This window comes from Mauremys mutica, chromosome 3 (assembly GCF_020497125.1).
Source record: "Mauremys mutica isolate MM-2020 ecotype Southern chromosome 3, ASM2049712v1, whole genome shotgun sequence".
Lineage (NCBI taxonomy): Eukaryota > Metazoa > Chordata > Testudines > Geoemydidae > Mauremys > Mauremys mutica.
The window spans coordinates 14,031,047-14,058,212 of NC_059074.1; the positions used below are offsets into that span (position 1 = coordinate 14,031,047).

General features: G+C 46.3%; 1 protein-coding gene and 1 long non-coding RNA gene across 3 annotated transcripts in view; one reads left to right on the plus strand and one right to left on the minus strand.

Annotated features, from left to right (window-relative positions):
- Positions 1-19,110, minus strand: part of LOC123365857 — a 50,326-nt gene extending 31,216 nt beyond the window's left edge. For both annotated transcript variants that reach the window (XR_006577794.1, XR_006577795.1), the window contains exons 1-2: positions 19,013-19,110; positions 9,739-9,866 (exon numbers count right to left, since the gene is read on the minus strand). This is a non-coding gene — a long non-coding RNA (uncharacterized LOC123365857). The remainder of the gene's footprint in view (positions 1-9,738; positions 9,867-19,012) is intronic.
- PKHD1 (PKHD1 ciliary IPT domain containing fibrocystin/polyductin) overlaps positions 1-27,166 on the plus strand; it is a 367,689-nt gene that overhangs the window by 101,774 nt on the left and 238,749 nt on the right. The gene's annotated exons all lie outside the window — the stretch shown is intronic.

The window sequence follows — 27,166 nt, forward strand, 5'->3', positions numbered from 1 at the left end:
AAATGCAGAACTCATTCCCAAATGTATCATAAAGCACAGGCTATGGTGTATGTGAGTTACTGGGTGCTACTGGATGGCATCAGGCCTGCTCCATGACACACACACTGTGTGTGATAGACTCTGTGGTCCCAGCACTGAAAACAGATTGTTCTTTAACTCGAGTGCTTGAGGCCTGCGCTTTGGGAGCAAGAGGAGGATCCAAGTTCTGTCCCCGCTAGTGGCTGTGCTGTGCAGCATAGTGAAAATCATGAAGTCCTGGGTGGCTTGAACAAACCGTGGGGAGAGATGTGCAGAGACAGGGATGCTTGGGTTTGGGGTCTGCTTAATGAATCCAGAGGTGTTTTGGAAGTAGGCTTCATTTGATCCATCTCCCCCAAATTGGTGGGGTGATGGGGGTGGGAGTGGATAGGGGTGGGGGGAGTTCAGATAAATGGGTTTAATTTTGGTCCCTTTCTAGTTGACAGCATCCTGTTAAGATTTATGACCCACTGCAGCTTATGCATGCTTCACGATAGAGGTTTAAATCATGTCATGTGAACCGGCCTTGCCTTTCCACTGGAAATAATGGTCCCCAGCTTCAATACCAGACAGTAAAATGCATTAACAGCACCCTGTGTATTTGGATAATGGCACTATTAACAAGCAGCACAACATACCATAGCAGTAACAGGACTTTGCCTCTTTATAGTAAGACCTTACACTTCCATTGCACCTTTCAATTGAGGATCTCAAATCACTTTGCAGAAGGTCGGGGCTGATCCTCATCTGCTGGAAATCTGTGTAGCTCCACTGACTTCATGGGCTGCTGATATACTCCAGCTGAATATCTGGACCATTATAACAATTATCTTATTTATATTGTGGGAAAACCTAGATGCCTCAGTTGTGAACAGGATCCCATTGTGCTGGGCACTCAGCAGACACATAGTAGGAGACAGTCCCTGCTCCAAAGAACTTAGAATTTAATATGAGGCAAGATGCAACAAATAAGTGTGGCAAACAACGGCAGGGATGAGGGCAATAAAAATAGGGTCATGAGGTTGCCGGGTAGCTGTTAAACAATTTGGTAGTTCATGATGGCTCCAAATATTTCTTTAGTGAGCCTATTTCTTCCTGTGCCTTCGGTAAGTTGCTTAGCCTTTCTGTGCCTCAGTTTCCCATCTTTAAAATGGGGATAATAGCATTGCCCAGCACCCTACCTTACAGGGGCATTGTGAGACGAACTACATTAGACTGTGACGTGCTCCACTATTATGGTGATGGGGGCAATATAAGTGCCTAAGAGATTTGTACAATTATTGGTAAATTAAATCAGCTGATCCCAAATGAAGCATGAAAGTGGGAGAAAAATGTCAGACATCCTTCCTGGAAAAATCTTCAGCGTTTTCCTACCAGTTCTACTGATGTGTAAGCAAAACTGTTGTTGATTGGCTGACTCTGACCTCCCTGCCCACTCCCTACAGCTCCCCATCTCTGGTGCTGTTGTTCACTCACCTCTGCAGGGCCCTGCCCTGCTGGGTCTGTCACTTGTTTAGTGCGTAGGGTTGCCAGGCATCCAGTTTCCAACCAGAACACCTGGTGGCTCCAGTCAGCACTGCTGACCAGACCATTAAAAGTCCAGTTGGTGGTGCAGTGGGGCTACGGCAGGCTCCCTGCTGCCCTGGCTCAGTGCTGCTCCCAGAAGGGGGCAGCGTGTCTGGCTCCTAGGTGCAGGGGCGGTCAGTGAAGCTCCATGTGCTGCCCCCACCCTGAGCGCCAGCTCTGCAGCTCTCATTGGTCAGGAACCGTGGCCAATGGGAGCTCCAGGGGTGGCACCTACAGGTGTGGGCAGCACGCACCATGCAGAGCTGCCTGGTCACGCCTTCGCCTAGGGGCTGGACATGCCAGCCGGTTCCAGGAGCAGCACTGAGCCAGGGCAGGGAGGGAGCCTGCCTTAGCCCTCTTGCGCCGCCGACGGGAGCCGCCTGAGGTAAGCACTGCCCAGCTGGAGCCCGCACCCTGACCCCCCGGCACGGGTTGGAACTCCCTCCTGCACCCTAACTCCCTCTCAGACCCCACACCCGCACCCCAACACCCTGCCCCAGCCCTGAGCCCACTTCTACACGTCAAACCCCTAGGCCCAGCCCAGAGCCCCCTCTTGCACCTGAAACCCCTCATCCCTGTCCCCACCCTAGAGTGCACACACCCAGCCAGATCCCTCACTCCCTTCCACACTCCAACCTCCTGCCCCAGTCCTGACCGTTCTCCCACACTCCAAATCTCTTGGCCCCAGCCTGGAGCCCCCTACAACACCCCAAACCCCTCATCCTCAGCCCCACTCCAAAGCCTGCACCCACAGCCGGAGCCCTCACCCCCTCACGCACCCCAACCTCCTGCCCCACCCCAGTGAAAGTGAGTGAGGGTGGGGGAGAGTGAGCGATGGAGGGAGTGGGGCTGGAGTGAGTGGGGCCTCTGAGAAGGGGCGGGGCAGGGGTGGGGCCTCGGGGTAGGGGCGTGGCGGGGGCAGGGCAAGGGTGTTTGGTTTTGTGCAATTAGAAAGTTGGCAACCCTATTAGTGCAGGTCCCCGGCCTCTGCGCCGACCCTTGCTCCACACCTTGGCTCTTGTGCTGCTCCTCCCCTGCGGGCATCCAGCTACAGCAACTCACCCACCTGGGGCTGCTCTCGCTGTCTCCTCTTCCCCCATCACATGCAAAGGCTGGGACCTGAGCTGAGGCTCCCAGATTGGCCTGGCTGCCAGGTCAATCAGACTGACTTCGGGGACTAGCTACTTCCCAATGGCCCTGATCTGGAGGTGTCTGATTGGCCGGAAGCTCTGTCAGTCCCAGGATCCTATATTCCTTGTTCAAACAAAATTCCCACTGAAGACTGTGGGGCAGATCATCATCTTATGTAAATTATCATAGCTCTGTTGACTTCAATGGAACGGGGACAATTTACTCCAGCTGATAACTTGCCCCTTCAGGATTAATCCCTAACCTATTGTTTTTAAATCAGTCTTGGATTTAGCTGCATATGTCTAATGTCCCAAGGAGGTTTAGAGGTGGACACTTTACCCCATTGGTTGTGACGTTCTGATCCAGATGACAGTGCCCTCAAATTTCATGGTGTTGCTTTGGCCCTTTATGGAGATTGGAACCAGTCACTAAGCTCAGGTCTGTGTTTCCATGTCCCTGAGGATGGGGCCAGAGATTTTGGAAAATGGGGATTTTATTTCAGACTCCCATCTTCTCATCTGTATTGTGTTTGAAATACATGCCGCCATATGATTTAATTAGGTCATGCATGCAAAGTAACAAGCCTCTGCCCCAGCATTCTATTAACGTTTGTAAATTGCTCAGTTATTAACTGGGGGAAGAGCTGTGGAATCTTTTTTTTTATATCTGTATATAATGCAATTTAGCCTACTTAAAATAATAATAAAAAGCTCTGATTGTCTATCCCACAGGACTTAATTAGCTCACAGTTTCATGATACACTGAGTAATGGCAAGATACAAATAAAAAAAAAAGTTCTAATGCTCAGTCACTACCTGTCCACTTTACCTCTGGTGCATAATGAGTTGTCAGCCACCGTAACACTGATGAGATGTGTAAAACATGCTGATAACACAAGGAGAGGATGCTCATGGGAAGGTTTGACCAGACTTGGGCGTCTCTGAACTATTATGCTTAGTGAGCCTTCAGATTATTATTCCAGATCACTGGACCAGACCTAATCATCATGCAAGCATGCTGTTTGAGCAATGTTTTCCTTGTACTCTCTCCCCTCCTTCCCTGGCCCAGATGGGTGGTATAATGTATATCGCTGGGCACATGCCACATATATTAAGTCAATCGTTGGAAAACCTAACTGGTATGGTAGTGAATTTGTTACAACCCAGCCCTTGAGGGGATCCCATTAAGGAATAGAAGGGTAATAAAAATAACATGCTAGATAAAAATGCTATACAGGATTACAGCTATGCCTGTGTAAGCTGTGCTTCCTTTAATTTGTTTTTAAAGATGAGAATACAGGAAGGATGTGAGGTTTAAGTAGTGGCTTAGAAAGTTGAAGATCTGTGATTTCTTAGCCCAAAGATTAATACTGTGGGTGTCTCTGCACAGGTTGGGTGCCTACATTAGTCACTTAAGATGAGGTAAAGGAAAGACTGGGGCTGAGATTTCCGTACCTACTTAGGAGACCTGGATGCTCAACTTCCGTTAATTTCAATGGGAATTGGGTCTCCTAATCCTTTAGAAAGCTCTGCAAATCTGAAATATGGTCTTTGCTTTTGATTTACACTTACCTTACCTGCCATCCTCCCTCCCCAGGTACTGGCCTGGATACAGTATAAGGCAACCTACTATAACTTCCTTTTATTCATTTCATTAATTCTCCTGCTCGTGGAGCATAGAGTGCATGTTTCGTGTCACCCACTTCCAGGGAGCCTGGTCTCTTGCCAATGTTGTGGCCTGCTCTATCTTGTGGGTGAGGTGGAAAGCCATGACATCCCTCCAGTGTGTAAAGCCAGCTGTGAGGTCTTCTCCATCCCGTTTTGTTGGCTCAAACACATAAAGTTGGCAGGCTGACATGGACTCTGGCATATGAAGCAGATGGCCAAGCCACCTGAGTTGGCGTTCAGTCACTTGGGAAGACATTGGAGGCTGGTTGGTCTGATTAAAATATTATGTAATATTATTAAATATAAATATGATTTATAATATAGCTACCTGCTTCCCCTATATCAATGACCAGGAAGGAAAGTGCAAATTTATATATAGCTATAAAATTGAATCTATTTGATAGTCTCCCTTTCCTCTCACCCTCTTTTTCACTTCTCTTAGATGGGCTTCAGGATAGAGCAAAGATGGTCTTTGTCTTACATCCCACATCTCCACCCACTCCTGTACCAAGCATAGCTTAGCCAGACCAGAGAATCTGGCTCTTAGTGGAGTATTTAAGTATAGGAGCAATAAGAAGAGCCCCAGTTACATTAGTTAAAGTCAAAAATTTATAAGGGATGTTAACCCTCATGCTTTAGGGCATGAGCAGAATACCAACTGCTTGTGATTAGGAAGCAACTTTCCACTCTGGGCAGCTCCACAATTGTCTATAATAGGGTAGCTTGCATCTTCCTGTGAAGCATCTGGTATTGGTCACCCTTGGAGAAAGTATCCTGGACTAGAGGGATCATTGGTTTGACCCAGCATGGCCTTGTCTATTTAAACCATTATGGGGCCAGTCTGTGGGTCCAGTCAGACAAGATGCTGTGAGATCTTCCGAAGAGGTTCTGGGCACCTTTGACTCCTGGTGAATTCACTGAGAACTGAGTGCACTCAGCGTCTTGCAGGACAAAGCTCTGCCTGGGGAACTGTTTCCAACGGTACCACTCAGATTGGGCCTGCTGACCATCCCTGCATACTGTACAGACTAGAAAGAATGGGTGGAGGTAGGTTCTTCTCCATTGAGGGCCTGCAGCTCTGGAATACTCTTCCTCCCCATTCAACAGAGCAAATCCATGATATTCTTCCAGGCAAGACCTTTTTAGGGCTGCTCATTATTGTCTGGAGGGCAGGGAGGTGTCCACCTATTGCATGTTAAGGATGAGATAGTGGCATTTTGTCACTCCTGCTCATACACTGCTCATCCATTTGGTCGGTTGTGTTTTCAGTTTCATTCTGTGAGTGCCTAAGTCCTTGTGAGGTACTGGAGCCTAATAGTTGAAATTTATTATCATTATTAATGGCCAGGAATGCTCAGCGTTTCCTCCTTGCCAGCAAAGCTTCTCACAGCTGCACCATCCTCTCCGGCTTCTCCCTTGCCCTTTCTCTTCCACCAAGCCCTCTTGCTTCCTCACTCCCTTTCCATCCTCTTCTCATTCCTTCACGCTGCCCCGTTTGCCTGAAAATCCTAACCCTGGCATGAAGGGCGACCACTCTTAGATTCCCTCCTCAAAACTCTCCTTTGCTATGATGCCTAAAAAAGACATGACGGTGGTTAGGCAGGCAGTGCCTATCATTCTGACCAACACTGTCTCATTGTTTCCTTGTACTCCTCCATCTACCTGTCTGCATTTGTCATTTGTTGTCTCTTTTCTTGTATTTAGACTGTAAGCTCTTTCGGGGAGGGCTCATCCTTTTTTTCTTGTTTGTGTGTGTACAGTGCCTAGCACAATGGGGCTCCGAGGTGCTCCTTCAATACAAATAATAATAATTTTCCTGGCATGCCCCCAGTGTCAACCCACCTGTTGCTATACCAGGAGAATTTGTGGCTGCCTTGTCTTGTCTTTCTAAGACCAGGTCTACACTCTACACTTACGTTAGTATAACTATGTCACTCAGGGATGTAAAAAATCCACCCCTTGAGCAATGTAGTTATACCGACCTTAACCCCCGATGGAGACAGCACTATGTAGATAGGAGAGTTTCTCCCGCCGACAAAGCTACCGCCTCTCGCGGAGACTAAGAGACTTAGTGTAGACGTACCCTAAGTGACTTGCTTAAAGTCACACAGGAAGCCTGTGGCAGAGCAAAGATGTGAATGCAAGTCTCAGAGGTCCTAGGCTTGTGCCCCAACCGCTGGACAAACCTTCATCTCCCAGCAAGGTCCAGCTCTTGTAAGGTAATGGAGGCCTATTGAAGAAACTATACAGGGACTGGGGGCTGCTCTGTCAACAGCTGTCAGGGGAGAGGTGAGAAGCTAGTCAGGAGCCTGAGTTCTATTTGAGGCTCTCCCACTGGCTCCCTGTATGACCTTGGCCAAGTCACCTGAAATCTGCATTTCACTTTCTCCACCTGTGAAATGGGGCTAATGACACGACTCCGCTTTTCAGCTCTACCCATGGAAAGAACTGTCTGCTGGGAAGTATTTAGCAGCAACAGCAGCAGCAGCCTGGTTCTCAGGCAGTACCCAATGCTGCTGTGGTTTAAGTAGCAAACATTAATGTGGGTTCCAAATCAACCCCTGCCAGTTTATATTGATATGAAAACAAACAAGCTCCCCAAACTCATAACACATTAATAGTATAGGTTTTCTCCCATTTCCCCTCAACCTCTTCCCACATCCCATTCCCTCTCCCCCCCAACTTTCACTCACACACACAAAATAATCAATGAAACTGAGGAAGGATGATCTTGTGATTAACATACTGGCTTGAGACTTAGGAGTAGGGCTGGTTGAAATGGTTTTTTGATTAATTATTATTGTTTACAAGAAGACATATTTTTCTAAATTTATTTTGTAAATCTCAGCCCCTCCCTTCCCCCCAAGATTATTCACTTCCTACATTCTGTAACCTGTTAACCTGGTACAGAGATGCCTTCTGAGAGGCCCACTAATCCCTCAAAGATTTGCAAGACACAAAAAAAGTCTATTTAAAAAAATAAATAAATAAAACTTAACAAAATAAAACCAAAAAAGCCAGTCTTGGGAGGTGCAGATGCTATCAGTGCTGACAGAGGTACCTTCTGCAAGGTTGTTAAGCTGTAAAGATCCAAGATGGCTGCCGCAGTAACCACAGGCAATGTGAAGAGATAAATGGTTGACCCTAGCCCGTGTCAGGTTAGGATTGATGCCACTATCAGCCCTAGTGCCTTTGCAATGATTTTTTAAAAAATCTCTGATCGAGTGTGTTATCTAGTTAGTGGCATGAGGGCAATCGCCCAGAGGGAGTGGGAAGAAGAAGAGAGAAAAGAAAAAGAAAAAAGGTCATTCCGGGAGGACAATCGTTGTCGGACTAAATGAGAAAAAAAGACCTTGCACAAAAAGGGGAGGTAAATAAATAATAAAAGTGGCTGCTAGGTATTTGGGAAAAGGAGAAGTGAAATTGCTTCTTTCTCTCTCTCTTTTATTTTTTTAAAGTGGGATGGGCCTTGGGCTGCAATGAGAAATTTAGGGGATGTGCCAAAGATTTTTTTTTTCTTTGCTTGAACTTTTTTGCAGCCTGATGTACAGCCTTATCTCTTTCTTCCCTCCTTCAGGAGCACAAGCCCAGGGCTCATTTGGGTCTTGCTCTCACAGCCCTTCACAAGCACAATCCATCAGGGGCCCTGATCCTACACCTGACTCTTCCTGGAGCCTCGTTGACTAATGAGGCCCCAAGCTGCTGCATGGAGGTCGACCGGTGTGGAGTCAGTTACAGGTTGGGGTTCCTCCCACTAGCAACCCACGCCCATTGAACCTTCCCATTGATTGTAAAAGGGTGTTAGATCAAACCCTAAGTGAGCTCCGAATGCGACCCCTAGTCTTATAAACAAACCACTTCCCCTCCCTCAACCAGAGGCACGTAGATGCAGAGTGGAAACTGCTGCTCTTTATTAAAAGGCGCTTCCTCCACGGAATGGAAAGCAAAACTTGACCCTTCTTTGGGAAGAGAAAGCTGAATTAGGGTCACATGGGTTCAGGAAACGGTCTGAAGGGCTGGGGGAGGGGGAGAGGGGGGAGAAACTACTCTCACTTTGCTCCGAGGCTGTTGCACGGAGCCTCACTGCTGCTGCCGGTCTTGCTATTTAATTGTGACCGAAATTCTGATTGACTCTTTCGGCATTAAGGCAAAATGAAAAAAAAAAATTCTCTGTCTGAATAGGTGGCTTTGATTCTCAGTCCGTTAGCCTTGCACGTTCATTTATTGATTGACAGCATTTATTTAATGCTTGTGTCAAATGCTGGAGTGCCAGACGCTGGGTCTGGATCCTGCTCTGGCTGAAGTCAAAAGCAAAGCCCCTCTCTCCCTCCCGAATTCAGCAGCAGCCCCTTAGGATCTACACAGCATTTTGGGCCTACCTACCCAGGTTTGGTTGGCAGACTCTGGTTTGTGGGGCTCGTGCTAGTGCTCTAAAACTAGCTGTAGAGGCAGCGCTTTGAAATCGCGGCGTGGGATCTGAAGCCCACCCCTCTCCCTAGGCTTCAGTGCCTGAGCTCTAACCTGAGTCACAGCTTCAAAGCGTTTTCTACACAGCTATTTCCAGAGTGCTAGCGGGAGCCCCACAAGCCTGAGTCTGTTGACCTAGGCTGGGAGGCTGGCACCAAAATGCTGTGTAGCTATCCCCTTAGAGACCAGAAGAGTCTGGGTTTGATTGTGTCCTATGACGGAACTTTGCTCAGCTCAGGAGACGTGGACAGGCTGTTGGAGAGATGGTTCCAGCCCGCCCTCAGCTTGGTGTGAGCTAGAGCAGCTTTCAGGTGGCTCTAAATGTCATCATTGACATAGGATCCTACTCCATTGCAGGATTTGTGGCCCCCTCCATACGCCAGCCGTGCCACCTACACTGGGAAGGGGTGGGGATGGAGGTGCAGGGTCAGGCTGTCATGCAGATGCATGGGCAGAGAGTCCCCTCTGCCAGGGGAATTCTCTGCTGAGCATTTGCAGCTGGATAATGGCCCCATGATGCTCTTGGAGTGACATAAAGGGGTGATAACCCAGTTTGAAAATCTGGCTTTGTATCGACAGAAGAGGTACAGCTGCCCACTCCTCTCCACCTGTTTTGTCACCCTTTACTTTAATCACCGTTTTGTGTAATATTCAAGTGCTGCATTTTCAAATTCAGGTGCTTTAAATTAGGTACCCAAAGCCATAATAAAGTCCCAATGCTGCCAACACTCATGCAGATGCTTAATTTAGGCATATATGTAGCAAGGTCAGTAGAACTAATACCATACGTAACGATTGGCAGGTTTGGGGCTGACTCTTTGGGCATTCCCACTGAAGTCAATAGCATGTGTGCTGCTCTGCACTTTTGCAAATCTGGCCACTTTCTTACGTGATCATGCATAGGCTCTGATCCTGCAATCACTTATGGATGCCAGTAACATGGCCCATCGACACAATTCCATTGAAAATCACTGGCGCTGCTCTTTTTTTCACAAGCCCAGTTTCTTTCTTCTGTATCTGCCAATGCAATGGAGAAATCCTTATGAGGTTCAACAAAATTAGCGGGAGTTAAAGATAATGGGTGATTGAATCGCCACATGGTATCAGTTCATAAAATGTAAACTGGTAAATTGCTGTAGCAGGAGGAAAAGCCAGGTTGTTAAATATCTGCACCATAATTAACCTATTATAGCCTCTGTTTTCTCTTTAAGGAAAGAGTTAATTTTATGTGATTGCCAATAAAACCTACCCTTTTTCCAATGCCTCCCTAATAGCCAGGTGACACTCTGACATAACAACTGCTTGTTGGAGGCTGTGCATGCTTTCTTTGTAAGCAGCCATCTATGTGGAAGCCCATAGTTTCCAATCTGTCCTAAATTGCTGCAAAGAAAAGGACTTCATTAAGGGAGCGCAAGGCTGCCTAATAATAATAATAATAATAATTAATAATTAATAATAGAAAAGCAAATGGAATAGTGGCTAGAAGGAGCTGAGGGACTGAGTTCCTGGCAGACCCACTGAAGAAAAGCAGACAGCATAGGGCAGGGAAGCGACAGGTAAAGTGGTCGCTATAAACACTTTCCCTTGAAAGCTGTGTCTTTTCAATAAACAGGCTGTTAGCCGGTCTACGGCTTTAGCAAAATATTTCCAGTTGACTTCATGGGTGGTTCAGAGCTGGGAGCTGTTAGCTCATGCTCAGTTAAATTTCAAATGTCAGAGCTCATTAGTGGTGATTTTAGCCAAAGACAGTTTGCGAGGAGCTGTGCAAACTTAACTTCCTCAAATAAAATTGAGGGAAGACATCATTGTTGTGTTTCTATTTATTTATTGAGTCTCTCCCTCCCTCCTCCTTCCCCCGGCACCTTCTCTCTCTGGTTCTGGTAGAGGTCATTCTCAGCTTTCCCAACACTGGGTTTCTAGTTGATCTTCTCTGTTTTCTTTAATTGGCCTTGTCCTTTCATGCTCTCCCTGTGAATACTAGGTGATTTGCAGATGAATTCTTTGAATTCTTGAGGTTGCTTTTCATCTGAGCTCAGTGATACATGTGCACACAGTATTACATGGCTATAAGGAAGCACAGAGTCCGTGTAACATTATAGATTTACTGGACAAAGTGCTATGAAATATAGTGCAGAGACTAGTCCTGTATTAGCCAAGGGGAGGGATCAGACAATATCCCATAATAGGTCTTTCCCTCTCTGGCTTAGCTATGTCTGTGATGGCTGGAGTCGTCATTGCTGCACGAGCCCTTTGTTCCAGCTGGACAGGTGCAAAAAGGCTGTAAGGCAGGCATGAGGTTGCCTTGGAGAATACTCCTTGCAAAGGGGGCCACTGGACTAACAGTTACATCCGTCAGCTGCCCCAGGAGTCCCTTCTCCAGTACAGAAGGGTCTGTGGTGAGGATTGGGCCAGAGGAGGGAGGGAGTGAATTGGGACCAAGAGGAGGCATGGCCAGTGCTGACCTGGCCCAAGCAATACTGCAGCCCGGCGATGGTCCCGAAGGACCATTAGAACAAGGACACAAGTTATGGATAAGCAAAATGGTCCCTGCTTCTGCACCCACTTTGCCAGCACAGCCTTTGCAGAACTGGGTGCCAGCAATACAGAGCTAGTTTCCATGCAGGGCGTTTGAGAGTTGGAAGCTCCATGGTTTATTCTCTTGAGTGAAAGAGCATGTCTGCCTTTCCTTCAGAAGCAGCAAGTTTCTTTGCGGCCAATTAGGGCTAGCGCTAGTTGGGGGTTGGGAATCATTTCTGCTTTTCATCAGAATGCCCCAACCCAATGAGAGTTAGGACACACTGGCAGAGTTTTCTCTATGATGTGCTGTTTGCCTTAAATTGGAAAAATAGAGGCCAGATATTCAAAGATCTTTAGGTGCCCGAAGATGCAGATAGGTGCCTAATGGGATTTTCAGAAGCACCTGGGTGCCTAATTCCTACTGAAATCAAATCCTGATTTTGAAAATCCCACTGGACGTCTACCTGCACCTATAGGCACCTAAACACTTTTGAAAGTCTTGCCGAGAGTGCACCGAGCAGGATCCTGGGGCAGAGAAAACTGGCTTCAATATCCTGACCAGCGATAATGGCCAGGCAAGTAGTAGGCTGGCACCGTGACCTCATTGCCTCATTAACCTCTGTGGCTTACATATATTATTTAATATATGCACCCCCACACCTGCACCCCCACACCTATCAAGCCTGCTCATAGCTTATACATGCAGCCATGTATTCCTACTCCTTTTGTTCTTGTCTTCTGATTAACCTCCTCCTCCGTGTTCTACACCCATCAGACACATTTTGGTCCCTGTTTAGGACCTAAGCCTACAAACATGCATGTGCTTAACCTTAAGCACATGCTTGGTCCCATTGACTGCAGTGAAGCTACTCAGGTGCTTACAGTTAAGTGTGTGTATACATTTTGCAGGATTAAGTCCTCAGGCCTGACGTATGTTAGAAAATTTGTACCGGTTTAACTAAATTGATAATGTAATGAAATGCTTAATGCAGATATACTTAAACTAGTTTAACCTCTGCTTAGATCAGTTTAGTTTGGTTTGACAATTTCCTGATGCAAGTGATATTGATTTAAGAAAGGGTTAAATGGATTTTAGTGCAGCTGAAGAGGGAGAGGAAGGATGATGCAGTGGTTAGGGGCCTAGCCTAGGACTCGGGGGACATGAATTCAAGGCCCTGCTCTGCCACAGACTTCCTGTGTGACCTTGGGTAAGTCACTTCGGGCCTGAGTACATGGAAGGGCAAAGTGTACAAGAAGGGGGTGGTTTGTAGAGCGCTTTAGCGGCTCTGTGTAGACTCTGTTGGTGCACGTTTTTCATGTTAGCTATTTGAAACATGTGACCAGCCTCCAAATCTGTTGAAAGCACTTAAAAATCCAGCTTGAACAAAATGTGCTCCTGTAACTTCACCCCCACCCTCCCAGTAAACCAGTTTCATCCAAGGGCTGGTGCTGCTTCATTTTTGAAAGTTCCTTCTTCACCTTTTTACCTTTCTGGCAGATAAATGTTTTTGATGATGACAATAAAGATACTGCCAAGCATTTTTATTCTTTGCAACCCAGCTGGGCTGTGTGTTTGATCCGAACGCTCAGAGTTCCAGGCAGATTGCACTATCAGATGGAGCTGGCTCTATTTCCTGCATTATTCTTCCTGGCTGTACAGCATTATGCAATTATGTTTGCATTTAAACCTGAGTATTTACCTGTAATGATGCTGAAGTTCAGTACATGATACATTACAGCAGTAGATAATGCATACAGATAGGCTAAGAAAGCATGTTGTTGACGTGCTAGGGCTAAACAGGACATTGCATTTGAAAGCGGACTCGGGAAGCTTGCAGATTAGGCACTTAGAATACGTCAACACAGCGAGTGGTAACAACTCTGAGCCAGGGACGACAGACTTGGGGTCGAGCAACCATGCTAAAAATATTACGGCAGATATTGCGGTCGAACTGGAGCTCGGGTTCTGAAGCCTAAGGAGGTGGTGGGTTTCAGAGCCTGAGCTCCAGCCCAAGCAGCAATGTCTACAGTGTTATTGTTAGCACGGTAGCACGAGCCTGAGTCTGTCGTCCCAGGCATTGAGACTGGCTGCCATGGGCTGTGTAGACAAACCCTTAAAGAGCCTGCTTAACCAACATGACAGCCCTGGAGAGTGAGGTTCTCTGTCTAACCACAGAACGGAGCCAGAAGAGAGTGGCGTGGCGTAGCAAACTTCCCTTATGCTGCTCCTCAGTCTTGATCTTGAAGGATTAGCAGTAGAGCTGAGTGAAACGTGTCAGACAAAAGGTTTATTTGCCCCCAAAAAGCAGCTTCGGGTTCTCTGAAAGCATTCACGAATTTGACATGAATACGCTGAATAGTTTTGGACAAAAATAAATTGGGGGCTAGATTCTCTGAGGACAGGACAAGAAGCAATGGGTTTAAATTGCAGCAAGGGCAGTTTAGGTTGGACATTAGGAAAAACTTCCTAACTGTCAGAGTGGTGAAGCACTGGAATAATTGCCTAGGGAGGTTGGGGAATCTCCATCATTGGGGATTTTTAAGAGCAAGTTGGACAAACACCTGTCAGGGATGGTCTAGCTAATACTTAGTTCTGCCTGGCGTGCAGGGGACAGGACTAGATGACCTCTCAAGGTCCCTGCCAGTCCTATGATTCTATGATTCACAAAGGGAGTTAGGTGCCATTCACAAAACACCTGGAGGAGGAGGTGTTTCTTCCCTCCCCCCAATAGTCCTGGGCTGTAGGAGACTAAAGCTTGAATCCCACCCTGGTGCAGGGGTTTGAACTAGGTCTCCTTGCTCCCAGGTGAGTGCCCCAATCATCAGCCCTCAAAGACAGTAAAGCAAAGCCCCTCCAGTTAGGCAAGATAGGAAGATGACAGGAGGCAAAACTGCTCAATGGAGAAGGTGAACTGGTAACAGAAGATGATAGGACAGCAGAGCTGTGCAATGCCTACTTTGTTTCAGTGTTCTCACAAAAAATAACACGTGACCAGATGACTAGTGCGGTTACCATAGATAATAAAGGGGAAGGGATGCAGATCGGGGTAAGTAAAGAAGATGTTAGCAATCTTCTGACCAATTTGAATGAATTTGAATCAGCAGGGCCAGATGCTATTCACTGAGGGTATTCGCTGAAGAAATCTCAGAACCACCGGCAGTAATATTTACACACTCATGGATAACAGGAGAGGTTCCAGAAGACAGGAGAAGGGCTAATGTAATGTCCATCTTTAAAAAGGGGAAATAGGAGGAGCTGGGAAACTATAGACCAGTCAGCCTGACTTTGATAGCGGGGAAGCTACTAGAGCAATGTATAAAACATTCAATTTGCGAATACCTGGAGGATGAAGAGGTGATCACTAGCAGCCAGCATGGTTTTACCAAGAAGAAATCATGCCAAACCAGCCTGGTTTCTTTCTTTGACAGGGTAACTGATTTGGTGGATAGGGGGAATGCAGTGGCCATAATATACCTGGACTTCAACAGGGCTTTTGACACAGTCCCACATGACATTCTCATAAGTAAGCTGGAGAAATGTGGGCTGGACAGAGCTACCATTAAGTCGATACATAATTGGTTAAACAGCTGCAAACAAAGAGTAACTATTAATTGAATGATGTCGGACTTGGGGGAGGTCTCAAGTGGGCTTCCACAGGGATCTGTTCTTGGTCTGATGTTGTTTAACGTCTTTATTAATGATATGGATGTAGGTATAGAGAGCATGTTGATCAAGTTTGTAGATGATGCAAAGGTGGGGGCGGCATTGCCAATACACTGGAGGATAGAGCTAAAACTCAGAGAGATCTTGATAAATTGGAGAACTGGGCTATGGACAACAAAATGAAATTCAGCAAAGATAAATGTCAGGTGCTACACTTAAGGGAGAAAAACCCAGAGGTGAAAGTAAGCCGGTCTGGTTCAGTACGGCGCACCAGCAAGAGACAGTATGCTGTGCTGGACCGCACCAGCTTCCGCGGCCAAGATTAAAAGGGCTCTGGGCTCCCTGAAGCAGCGGGGAGCTCCAAGCCCTTTAAATCCCGCCTGCAGCTCTGGCGGCCGGCTGGGGCCAGGATTTAAAGGACTTGGAGCTCCCGGCCGCTGCGGAGAGCCCAGAGCCCTTTAAATCCTGCCTGCAGCTTCAGCAGCCAGGCTGGGGCCGGGATTTAAAGTGCCGCGGGAGCCCTGAGCCCTTTAAATCCCAGCTGGAGCTGCGGGGGAGATTTAAAGGGCGTGGAGCTCCGTGGTGGCCAGAGCCACGGGCCTTTTAATTTGCCCATGAGCCCCGGGGATGCTCCCACCCACCTCTGCAGCTGGGAGCCCTGGGTTGATTTAAAGGCCCTGGGGCTCCCAACCACAGCCGGTGCCCCAGGACATTTAAATCTTGAGAGGGCACGCCTCTTCCAGATGAGGCCACGCCCCCCTCAGGACTCCGGCAGTACCGGTAAGTCCTGTAAGTTACTTTCACCCCTGGAAAAACCAAATGGACAAATACAAAATGGGGGATAACTGGGTTGGCAGCTGCACTGCTCAGAAGAATCTGGGAGCTGTGGTGAATCACAACCTCAACATGAGTCAGCAATGGGATGCTGTTGCAAAAAAAGCAAATGCAATTTTAAGTTGCATTAACAGAGGCATAGCATGCAAGCCACAGGAGGGGATAATACTGCTCTACTCAGTGCTGGTTTGGCCTCAGCTGGAGCACTGTGTCCAATTTTGGTCACCAAAGTATAGAAAGGATGTAGAGAAACTGGAAGGGTTCCAGAGGTGAGCAACAACGATGATCAAAGGGATGGAATGCAAGCCATATGAGCAAAGGCTGAAGGAACTGGGTATGATTAGTTTGGCAAAGAGATTAAGGGGTTTTATGATGGCGGTCTTCAGATACTTGAAAGACTGCCATAAAAAAGATGGAGAAAAGTTGTTCTCTTTTTCCACAGAGGGCAGGACAAGAGGCAGTGGGTTCAAACTACAGCATAGCAAATGTAGATGAAATCTCAGGAAAAACTTCCTAACTGTAAGAACAGCAGGACAGTGGAACAGACTGCCTGGGGAGGTTGTGGAAGCTTCTTCACTGGAGGTTTTCAAAAGGAGCCTGGATGTCCATCTGTCTTGGGTGGTTTAGACACATGAAGTCCTGCATCTTGGCAGGGGGTTAGACTAGTTGACCCTTGTGATCCCTTCTAACCCTATGATTCTGTGATTCTAAGTCAATTAAGCATCTGTGCCTCTGTTTACCCTTGTATAAAATAGGGATAATAGTACTTCATTATTGTAATAGAAGTGCTTCATTCATTAATGTGTGTAAAGTTCTGCAAGGCCTATGACTGGAAGGTGCTATGTAGGTCCAACATATTATATTGATTTATCCAGTCACGAAAGAGATGACATGGTGGAGATGGGCCAGTGGGATATAGTACAAGATGTGATGGCTTTAAACTGAGGCACAGGTATAGATAAAAACAAAATCTTCCGAATGATGTGAACAATTTGTAGAATGTACTGACCCTGGGGCAGCAGGTTTAAAACAAATAAAAGGAAGTTCTTCATGCAGCACACAGTCAACTTGTGGAACTCCTTGCCTGAGGAGGTTGTGAAGGCTAGGACTATAACAGGGTTTAAAAGAGAACTAGATAAATTCATGGAGGTTAAGTCCATTAATGGCTATTAGCCAGGACGGGTAAGGAATGGTGTCCCTAGCCTCTGTTTGTCAGAGAGTGGAGATGGATGGCAGGAGAGAGATATCTTGATCGTTACCTGTTAGGTTCACTCCCTCTGGGACACCTGGCATTGGCCATTGTCAGTAGAGAGAATACTGGGCTAGAAGGACTTTAGGTCTGACCCAGTACGGCCATTCTTATGTTCTTATGTTCACAGGAGTGTTCAAAAGCCTAGACGGGGTGCATTTGGATGTAATGACATGCAATATCCCTTTCAGCCCTGGCTCTAAGGATATTGAGGCATGTGTTTAAATTCAATGTGTAGAATGTGTTAGTTCCTATCTGGTTATGTTTTGGCTATGCTTGTTTATGTGCCTTCTCTTTTACATAGAAGAAAATGCAACATAGCATTTGTGCAGGAATTTTCATTTTCAAAGCACGTTCCACTTATCAGCCAGTGAATCTTTGCAGCCCTCCTGGCTGTGAGGTGAGTTTGGGAAGAATGAAACGCAGCTGGGTTAAATTCCAAATACACCAAGGGGTCAGTATCAGACAGAAGTCAACAGTTCCTGGCTCCCAATACTGTGTTCCGACCACTGTCCTACACTGCTCACTCACTAGTGGCTGGGGTCTAGGACTCCAGAAAGTTAAAAAAAACCTGACATATGTCTTTCAGAATACTAAAGCGGGAGTTATTCTGGAGCCTGGTCCAACTCCCATGGAAGTCAATGGTTTTATACTGACGTCACTGGGATTGGATCAGACCCCTTTTCAGAAATCTTCCCTGCTGGTACATGTTGTGCCTTTTTTCTTCAGGTGGCTGGATGACTGCAATGTTAATATTTGTGTTTGCAACAAAACTGAGAAAACACACTGCAGGAAGTAAAGATGATGTAATCAAGTGAAAGGGTTTATACAGCATGGACTATGGTCTACGGTGTCCAGCACAAGCAGTAGGCTAGGGACACTGTTTGTGTAAGCAATTGACTCTTTCAGTTTGCTTGTTAGCATTAACCTGACATTTACCATTAGTAGACATGCCTCTGAGAAGTTGGTGATTTACATTGCTGTTTAAATCATGTGTGCCCTTCAACTGTGGGTTGGAAAACAACATCCAAGGTGTGTCTAAACTGGAGAACTACATTCCATTATCTCATACGCACACTCTCTCTCTCTCTCTCTCTCTTCATGCAAGATGATCTTGTGGTTTAAAGTACTAGATTTAGACAGCTTTCACGGAAATGAATAATCTTTGAAAATCAGGCCAGAAATGAACATGAGGAAGAATACAGTACATTTGCAGTCAGTTAACATGGGGAAAGTTTGGACCCGTGTCTCAGCTTCCTATAATGTGGTTCCTTCTCTGAAGTTCCCTGTAATGGGCTGAATTAAAACTCTGAAGGATAAAATTCTGGTCCCACTGAAGTCAGTGGGAGTTTTGCCATTGACTTCAGTGGGGCCAGGGTTTCACCCCACATCTAAACTTTGGGAAGGTTCTGTTCCAACTCTGCCCATAGTGGTGTATATGTCTCTCTAGACCACGTGTTCTGTAAAACGATGCCTAAAAGCCAGCCCATTGAGTAGCAATGCGTTATTTGTTGTTGTAGCCAGGTGGCTGGAATTGAAAGCAACTCTATTTGCATTCCAGGATTCTGGGATCGTGGAACATTGTGTTATTAAAGAGGACACAGGTACATACCTGTTTAAGATTTCCCTTCCATTTATGAACTCTACTCACATGGCTCCTTTAATTACTGATTGGTTTAGTGTTCATTATTTCACACTAGGTCTTTGAGCCTTACTAGTCGCAACTGGGCTTTATTGTCTCAGTAGGTAAAAGGGAGGTTATTAAGGCTGATGTCTTATCTGAGGTGCGCACACACACATGCATTGCCATCTTTTCAGTGCCTTCCCTGCGAAAGCACCACTTGATCAAACCAATATTCCGTGTCCTTAATTAATTACCTCTGGTGCAAAGAGCCTTACCTTCTGTGCTCGGAAATTGCAGTGATTACTCCCCCGCTGGAAAAGCTTTTTATAGGATTCAAGTTCTCTATCGTGCCATTGTCCAGCTGCAAATTGGCCTGCAGACTGGTTTGTGCCATGGGCTCTGACCTCCTAAACTGCCCACTCATTCCCCGCCCCTAGCCCAAACTAATCAGCTAGATGAACTATTTGCAGTTGGCTTTTGGGTCTTCTTGCTGCCTTTGCGGCTGCCCCTGTCTGAGTAATTAATGATAGCTCTGTTTGTTTATGGTCTTGAGTTACTAATGCTGTTGGATGGAAATGCATTTTTACCTTTGGGACCTGCCAGTTTCCTGGTTCCAATCCCACCTCTCTGGCCCAGGTCAATTTTGTGTGTGTAAATAGATTTGCCCTGTAATAGTTGGTGGGAGACTGCTTCATTTATCAGTTCCATCGTAAATGAACTGGGCCAAATTCTTCCACTATTGTTCCAGTGCAATTCAGTGGAATCAGTGAGGTTGCTCCAGGGTAGCTGAAGAGAATCTCCCTTCTCTTTTTATTGTGGATACAATCCTGGGAAGAGCTGACTGTGACACACTGACACGTTCCTGCACTATCCTGAATGAACTTTATTGAGTGGAGTTGAACCTGATTGAATTAGGTTAGTAACTTTGGGTTCATTGTATTACAAATGCAGTTGTGTACATGTGTTATTGTGGAACTGTTGGTATTTCCATGGGAAGGGTAAATAGGAAAGCAGCAGAGGGTGGTTAGGCAAATTCACTCAGGTTGTGAGATCTTCAACAAAGCCACCCTCCTGAAGAGGTGCACCTATACTAGTTCAAACTGGAGTCTCATAAGAACGGCCATACTGGGTCAGACCAATGGTCCATGTAGCCCAGTCTTCCGACAGTGGCTGGTACCAGCTGCTTCAGAGGGAACCAACAAAACAGTGCAATTATCCAGTGATCCATTCCCTGTCATTCCAGTCCCAGCATCTTCCAGTCAGAGGTTTAGGGACACACAAAGGATGGGGTTACATCCCCAACCATCCTGACTACTAGCCATTAATGGACCGATCCTCCATGAGCTATCTAATTCTTTTTTTAACCCAGTTATATTTTTGGCCTTCACAACATCCCTTCCAACAAGTTCCACAGATTGACCAGGCATTGTATGAAGAAGTACTTCCATATGTTTGTTTAAACCTGCTGCCTATTAGTTTCATTGGGGGACCCCTGGTTCTTGTTTTATGGGAAGTGATAAAACACACTTCCTTATTCACTTTACGCTATTCATGATTTTATAGACCTCTATCAAATCCCCCTTAATTGTTTCTTTCCTAAGCTGAACAGTCCCAGTCTTTTTAATCTCTCCTCTTATGGAAGCTGTTCCTCACCCCTAATCATGTTATTGTCCCTCTCTGTACCTTTTCCACTTTCAATATCTTTTTTCTTGAGATTAGGTGCCCAGAAATGCATGTAGTAAGTTGTGGGTGTACCACAGCTTTATATAGTGGTATTATGATAAGTGGTATTATGATATTTACTGTTTTAGTATCTATCCCTTTTCTAATGGTTCGTCACAGTCTGTTAGCTTTTTTGACTGCTGCTACACATTGAGCAGATGTTTTCAGAGAACTATCCACAGTGACTCCATGATCTTTCTTGTGTGGTAACAGCTAATTTAGACCCCATCATTTTGTATGTTTAGTTGAGCTTATGTTTTCCGATGTGCATTACTTTGCATTTATCATCATTGAATTTCATCTGCCATTTTGTTCCCCAGTCACCCAGTTTTGAGAGATTGCCTTGTAACTCTTCACAGTCCGCTGTGGACTTAACTATCTTGAGCAATGTTGTATCATCTGCAAACTTTGCCACCTCACTGTTTGCTCCTTTTTCCAGATCATTGATGAGTATGTTGACAGCACTGGTCCCGGTACAGACCCCTGGGGGCCCCCATTATTTACCTTTCTCCACTGTGAAAACTGACCATTTATTCCTACCCTTTGTTTCTTATCGTTTTAGCAGTTATTGATCCATGAGAGGACCTTCTCTCTTATCCCATGACTGCATACTTTGCTTAAGAGCCTTTGGCGAGGGACCTCGTCAAAGACACTCTGAAAGTCCAAGTACAATATATCCACTGGGTTACCCTTGTCCATATGTTTGTTGACCCCCCTTCAAAGAATTCTAGTAGATTGGTGAGGCATGATTTCCCTTTACAAAAACTGTGTTGACTCTTCCCCAACAAATCATGTTCATCTGTGTGTCTGATATTTTTGTTCTTCACTGTAGTTTCAACCAGTTTGCCTGTATTGAAGTTGGGTTTATTGGCCTGTAATTGCCAGGATCACCTATGGAGCCTTTAAAAAAATTGATGTTACATTCTGCCACTAGTGACCTCAGGCAAATCACTTTTCCGCTCTAAGCTTCAGTTTCTCCATCTGTAAAATGAGGATAATGATGCTGTCCTCCTATGTAAAAAACTGAGATCTACTGATGAAAAGCGCTAAATAGGAGCTAGGTGGCGTTACCAACATGTAAATTACACCACCGCGAATATGATGTCTGAATTTGGCCCACTAACATGTGGGACTCTTTCCTCCATGGAAGAAGAGTCTCTTATTGTCTTCAGATTCTCATCACGTGGAGCAGAGTGGGGTGCAGTGTATCATTTAAGGTCCATATTGGATCAGAACTCTTGGGTAGAGTCCTTCTTTAGCTGGAGGGCTGGTTTCCCTGGAGAGGCTCCGATCTTTCTCAGGAAATGCTAAAACAAGTCTATGGTGGGGGAAAAAGAAAATATGCCCATTCTGGCCGTTTTGTTCTCTCTAAGGACTTGGCCAAAGCTGAACCAGCTGTAGAGCAAGTGGAAGTGACTAAGGCGCTGAGAACCCTGCAGGGTGGAAGGGGTGGGTGGGTTGCTTCAGAAAGGAGCTCACTAACTTCACCCTGCAGTGTGGTTCTCAGGGTCTGGTACTGAACTAGCTTGGACAGGTTTTCTTGGAGGTTCTAGTTCATTTCTCCTATCTGGTAAGCTGTTTCTCTACTCCAGAAGCCTAGTATCCTGCCCTGTAGTGCCCTTTGCAACAGCACCCTTGACCATTGGTGCATGGACTGGACACCCATGTGCAGATGATGTTGTGTTATACCCTGACATCGTATTTGTGAGCACTTTGACAGTGAGCTTACATTGATGTCCATATTGTTCTCTAGCACAACACACAGTATTCGCTTTCCCGCCTGGGAAATCCTCAATCCTTTCTTCACAGGAAGCTGCGAGGAGATGAACCGTACTCAAAGGCACTGGTTCTCATTGATGCTAACGCCCCTTTACATTGCAAGAGCGATGTAAAGAGACCTTAGTGGAAATGAGAATAAAATCCCATCTCTTTTCCTCCTATGGTCTATGGAAAGAGTTTTCAAAATCCATTCAGCCTGACTTACAGTTGAAAAGAAGAATGTGTCAGGCTTCCACTGAATTATTAGACCTAGGTAGCACAGCCAGAAGTCCACTCTACCAAACCATGATGATGGGAGCTATATGACCATCCGGGTAGCTGGGAGAGCGAGGTCAAATAGACATCGTGGTGCCCTGCTACATCTCTTGCCTGTATAAATCATGGTGAGTGTTCCTTATCTTTATACCACACAGGTGCATCTTGGGATGGATCAATTATACGTCAGTGTGAATGAAGGATCTGACTACAGAGGCTGTTACAAGACAAACTTGGTTCAATCAGTCTGGCGAATGTCTTGTATGTTAACCACATACCTGCACTGAATAAGACTTTGCAGCATGTATGTGGGAGGTCCCTGCACCGATTTGTCCGATTTAATTATAGATGCTCTACCCACCTTCCTAATTGCTTCTTCATTAGGAAGTAGCTTGTTGTTTCTTTTTCCCCCCTAGGAACTAAAAATAATCCACTTTTGTTTGTTTCTGTAAATATTTTTTTTCTTTTGCCCTTGAGGAGATAATTATTTCTATTGTTGCATGAAGATGGTGGCCAATACCGGAGGAATAATTAGAGCAGATGGCTGTGAATACTTCCCATCTAAAAGACATCTAGGGTAATAAAATAAAAAAACCCTTCTATGTCTCCTCCAAATATGTGCTTTGCTTTCCTTCAGGTGGATTCAAGTGGGGGGAGGGGGGACTGGAAATGGCTTCCCTGGTGAATTAAATTGAGGAGCTGTCAAGAGTTCACAGCCCGGAAAGTGAGGTCCCATGTACTCCATCACTGAAATTAAGTGTTTTCAAATGTGGTGTGGAGTCCTGGGTCCATGGCATGGGGAAATATACACTGTATTCCATCACTTGAAATGTTAACCTTGTCTCTCACTAGTGACTGGAACAAAAACACTTGCTCTGTACTTGCTGGTTAAATGGCAATCTGTCACTCCTGCAGGAAAGGCTTCCTCGTGTGTGTCAATCTCTCTGATATGGCTGTAGTGTTCCCAGCCTTTGCTTGTTCACTGCTTCATGTCCAGGAGTGGGTAATGGCTACGTTACTTAAAGGTGTATTCCACCCCCCCATAGATAATAAGTGGTTATAGGGATATTTTTGTATGCAGGAAAGCAAGGTGGTAGTGGTTATTATTTTGGTATATAGTATTAGCTTTGTGCTCAGCACCTTAAAGACATGTCTAAAGTCAGATGGCAAAATCCTGACCCCAATGAAGTCAAAAGCAAAACTCCTGTAGAGTCAGGATTTCACTTGGAGTCCCTGACCCAAAGAGCCTTTAGTTTAAATTCACAATATATAGGCTAGGCTCTGGGTGAAATAACAAGCAATGCGCTTTAGTTAGGTTTCTGATGGCTATTTACTGTATTAGCTTTTAAGCTGTTGGTCTTCTTTGATCACAGGATCAGGCTTGTTGTCTTTTGGGGGAATGTACTTGTTCTTCTGTAGGTGCTAGTTTCCTTAAAAAAACCAACAAAACACTGCTAGGTGTCTGAGATTAAGTGCACTATATGCTTTATAGCAATCACTTCACCTGCAACTGAGGCTTGGTCTACACTACAGACAGAGAGGATGGATGGGGGGTGGGCATGCAGGGTCACATGCCCCCCCCAAACTTGCTGCTTGGCTTGTACTGAGCATGCTCACATGGACTGAGCATGCTCAGTAACACCACTGCAGCTGGTTACCTTCACTCTGCCCTCCCCCACCCACTATCAGCAGGCACAGGTCGTCCCTGACTACAGAGTTAGGTCAACGTAAGGCAGCTTAGTTACTTCGACCTAACTCTAAGTGTCTACAGCTCCCGCCGATGTAAGTCGCCCACTATATCGACTTCATAACGCCACCTCCACGAGAGGCAGAGCGCTTAGGTCGATATGGTTAGGGCGATGCAGTGTCTGTGCAGACACTGTGTTATTTACATCGCCTGATGGCTGTCAGCCCCGGGGTGGAGAGGGTGGGGCTCCAGCTGTGAACCCCGTGCCGAGCTCTCAGTTCCAACTGTCAGCCCCAGGGTGGTGGGGCTCCAGCGGTCGGTGCCCCACAATGCCCCAGTGGAAGTGCTGCTGGTGAGGATGCACACCACGGAAGAAGGGGCATAATGTGGACGTGAGCCAATGATTTGATTACTGAGGTGGCTGTGCATCAGTAGCTGTGCAGTTTCTTGTTGGAATCTGTTTTTGAAGTTTTTTTGTTGGAGAATTGCGACTTTTAGGGTTACTCAATTACAGACCTAAAAGTTTCAATTCTCCAACAAAAAAACCTTCAAAAACAGACTCCAATGAGAAACTGCAGAATTTGAATTAATTTGCAAATGTGACACCATTAAATTAGGCTTGAATAAAGACTGGGATTGGATGGATCATTACACAAAGTAAAAACTATTTCCCCATGCTAATTTCCCCCCTACTGTTACTCAGACCTTCTTGTCAACTGTTGGAAATGGGTCATCCTGAGTATCACTACAGAAGTTTTTTCCCCCCGGCTGATAATAGCCCACCTTAATTGATTAGTCTCGTTAGAGTTGGTACGGCAACACCCATTTTTTTCATGTTCTCTGTGTATCTATATCTTCCTACTGTATTTTCCACTCCATGCATCTGATGAAGTGAGCTGTAGCCCACAAAAGCTTATGCCCAAATAAATTTGTTAGTCTCTAGGGTGCCACAAGGACTCCTCGGTCTTTTTGCTGATACAGACTAACACGGCTACCACTCTGAAATCTGTCACTTAATCTTTGGCATTATACTGCATACAGCATATTATAGGGCATTGGCTCACTACTGACTTGATGGCCTAGTGTCACCTGTGGTACTGAAGATTTTTTTTAAAAAAAGTCACCAGCATGTCCTCAGGAGAACCATCCCTGCTACCTGCAGCTACACAGGCTCTTAGCTGGGATATGGAGTTGGTTCTCAATCACTTGTCCTCATCACTCCCAATCATCCCTTGTAGTGGGAGACCATGAAGCTGCAATAAAGGAGGAGGTGGTGGTGGTGCAGCAGGAGGGTTAAAATGTCTAAGTAAAAACAGGACTGAAACATGTTTAGAAACTGGGTCTGGGGTGAATTTTTGTGTTTTGGGTCCATTTGTAGTTATTAGTTCAGCAGTTGTTTGAGACCTCTAGGTTATGTCTGAATTTACATCAGACAGTGCAGCAGGGACTGCACTGATCTCTCTGTACACTGAGACAAGGATCCTTTTGTATTTTTCTTTACATGCCTTATTTACAATGAGCAGCTGTGGTTACAGCTCCTGACCTATAGCACTGACATATCTGTAAATGTAAAGACAAGGCAGAGGGGGGAGATATGTATCTACACGAAAGGAAGCAGCACACAAACAAGCCAGTGGTTATAAGGAGAGTTCCACGAAACCTGCACTCCTCCTCTGCTTGGCAGTGGCCCAGAAGTCAGCTCTGACAGACCCCAGTCATCCGGTCGAAAAACTGTCCGGGTGGCGGCACTGCGGAGGGGGGCTGGCAGGTTCCCTGCTAGCCTCCATGCTGTGTGGCTCCTGGGAAGCAGCCGGCATGTCCCGCCCTCTGGCTCCTACATGTAGGGGCAGCCAGGGGGCTCCGCGAGCTGCCCTTGCCCCAAGCCCCACCCCCACAGCTCCCATTGGTCAGGAGCCTGCGGACGGGGTAGCATGCAGAGCCACCTGACCTGCTTCAGCATAGGAGCTGGAGGGGGAACATGTCACTGCTTCCGGGAGCTGCTTGAGGTAAGAGCCATCCAGAGCCTGCATCCCTGACCCCCTCCCAGGCTCCAGCCCCAGCCCTGATCCACCTCCCACCCTCCAAACCCCTCAATCCCATCCCAGAGCACCCTCCTGCACCTCAAACCCCTCATCCCCAGCCCCACCCCAGAGCCTGCAACCCCAGGCAGAGCCCTCCGTCCTGCCCCCCAACCTCCTGAGCCAGTGTGGTGAAAATGAGCGAGTGAGTGAGGGTGGAGAGAGTGAGCAACTGAGGGAGGGGAAGATGGAGTGAGTGGGGGGTAGGGCCTTGGAGAAGGGGCAGGGCTCAGGTGGGGCCTCAGAGGAGGGGCGGGGCAAGGGTGTTTGGTTTTGTGTGAGTAGAAAGTTGCCAACCCTATGTAAGGATAGTTAAGCCCTGGAACAAATTATGTAGGGAGGTTGTAGAATCTCCATCACTGGAGGTTTTTAAGAACAGGTTTGACAAACACCTGTCAGGGATGGTCTAGATAATACTTAGTCCTACCATGAGTGGCGGGGACTGGACTATGACTTACTGAGGTCCCTTCCAGTCCGTTTCTGTGATTTCTTTGAATGTCTAGAAAGCACCCAGCACATTGTTAGTGCTACTGTAAATAAATAGTACTATCTAATGTTGACAAATTGTATCGTCAATTTCTTGACCACACTTTAGTTCATTATGAAATATACTCAAGAGACTAAATAGCCAATGTCAGTCATGTTTATTGCTAAAAGCCAATAATAATGTAGTACAGGAAAAAGGTTCTATACGATACTCCGGGAAGCCGTCTTGTGCAGCACTGTTACATTTACATTACGCAGAAGGTGTGCTCCCAGAGTTACACCTCTAAAGCCATCTTTTTATACCCTACCAGTTTACAAGTACACCTCTACCCCGATATAACACCACCCGATAAAACACGAATTCGGATATAATGCGGTAAAGCAGCACTCGGGGCGGGGGGAGGGCTGCGCGCTCCAGCAGA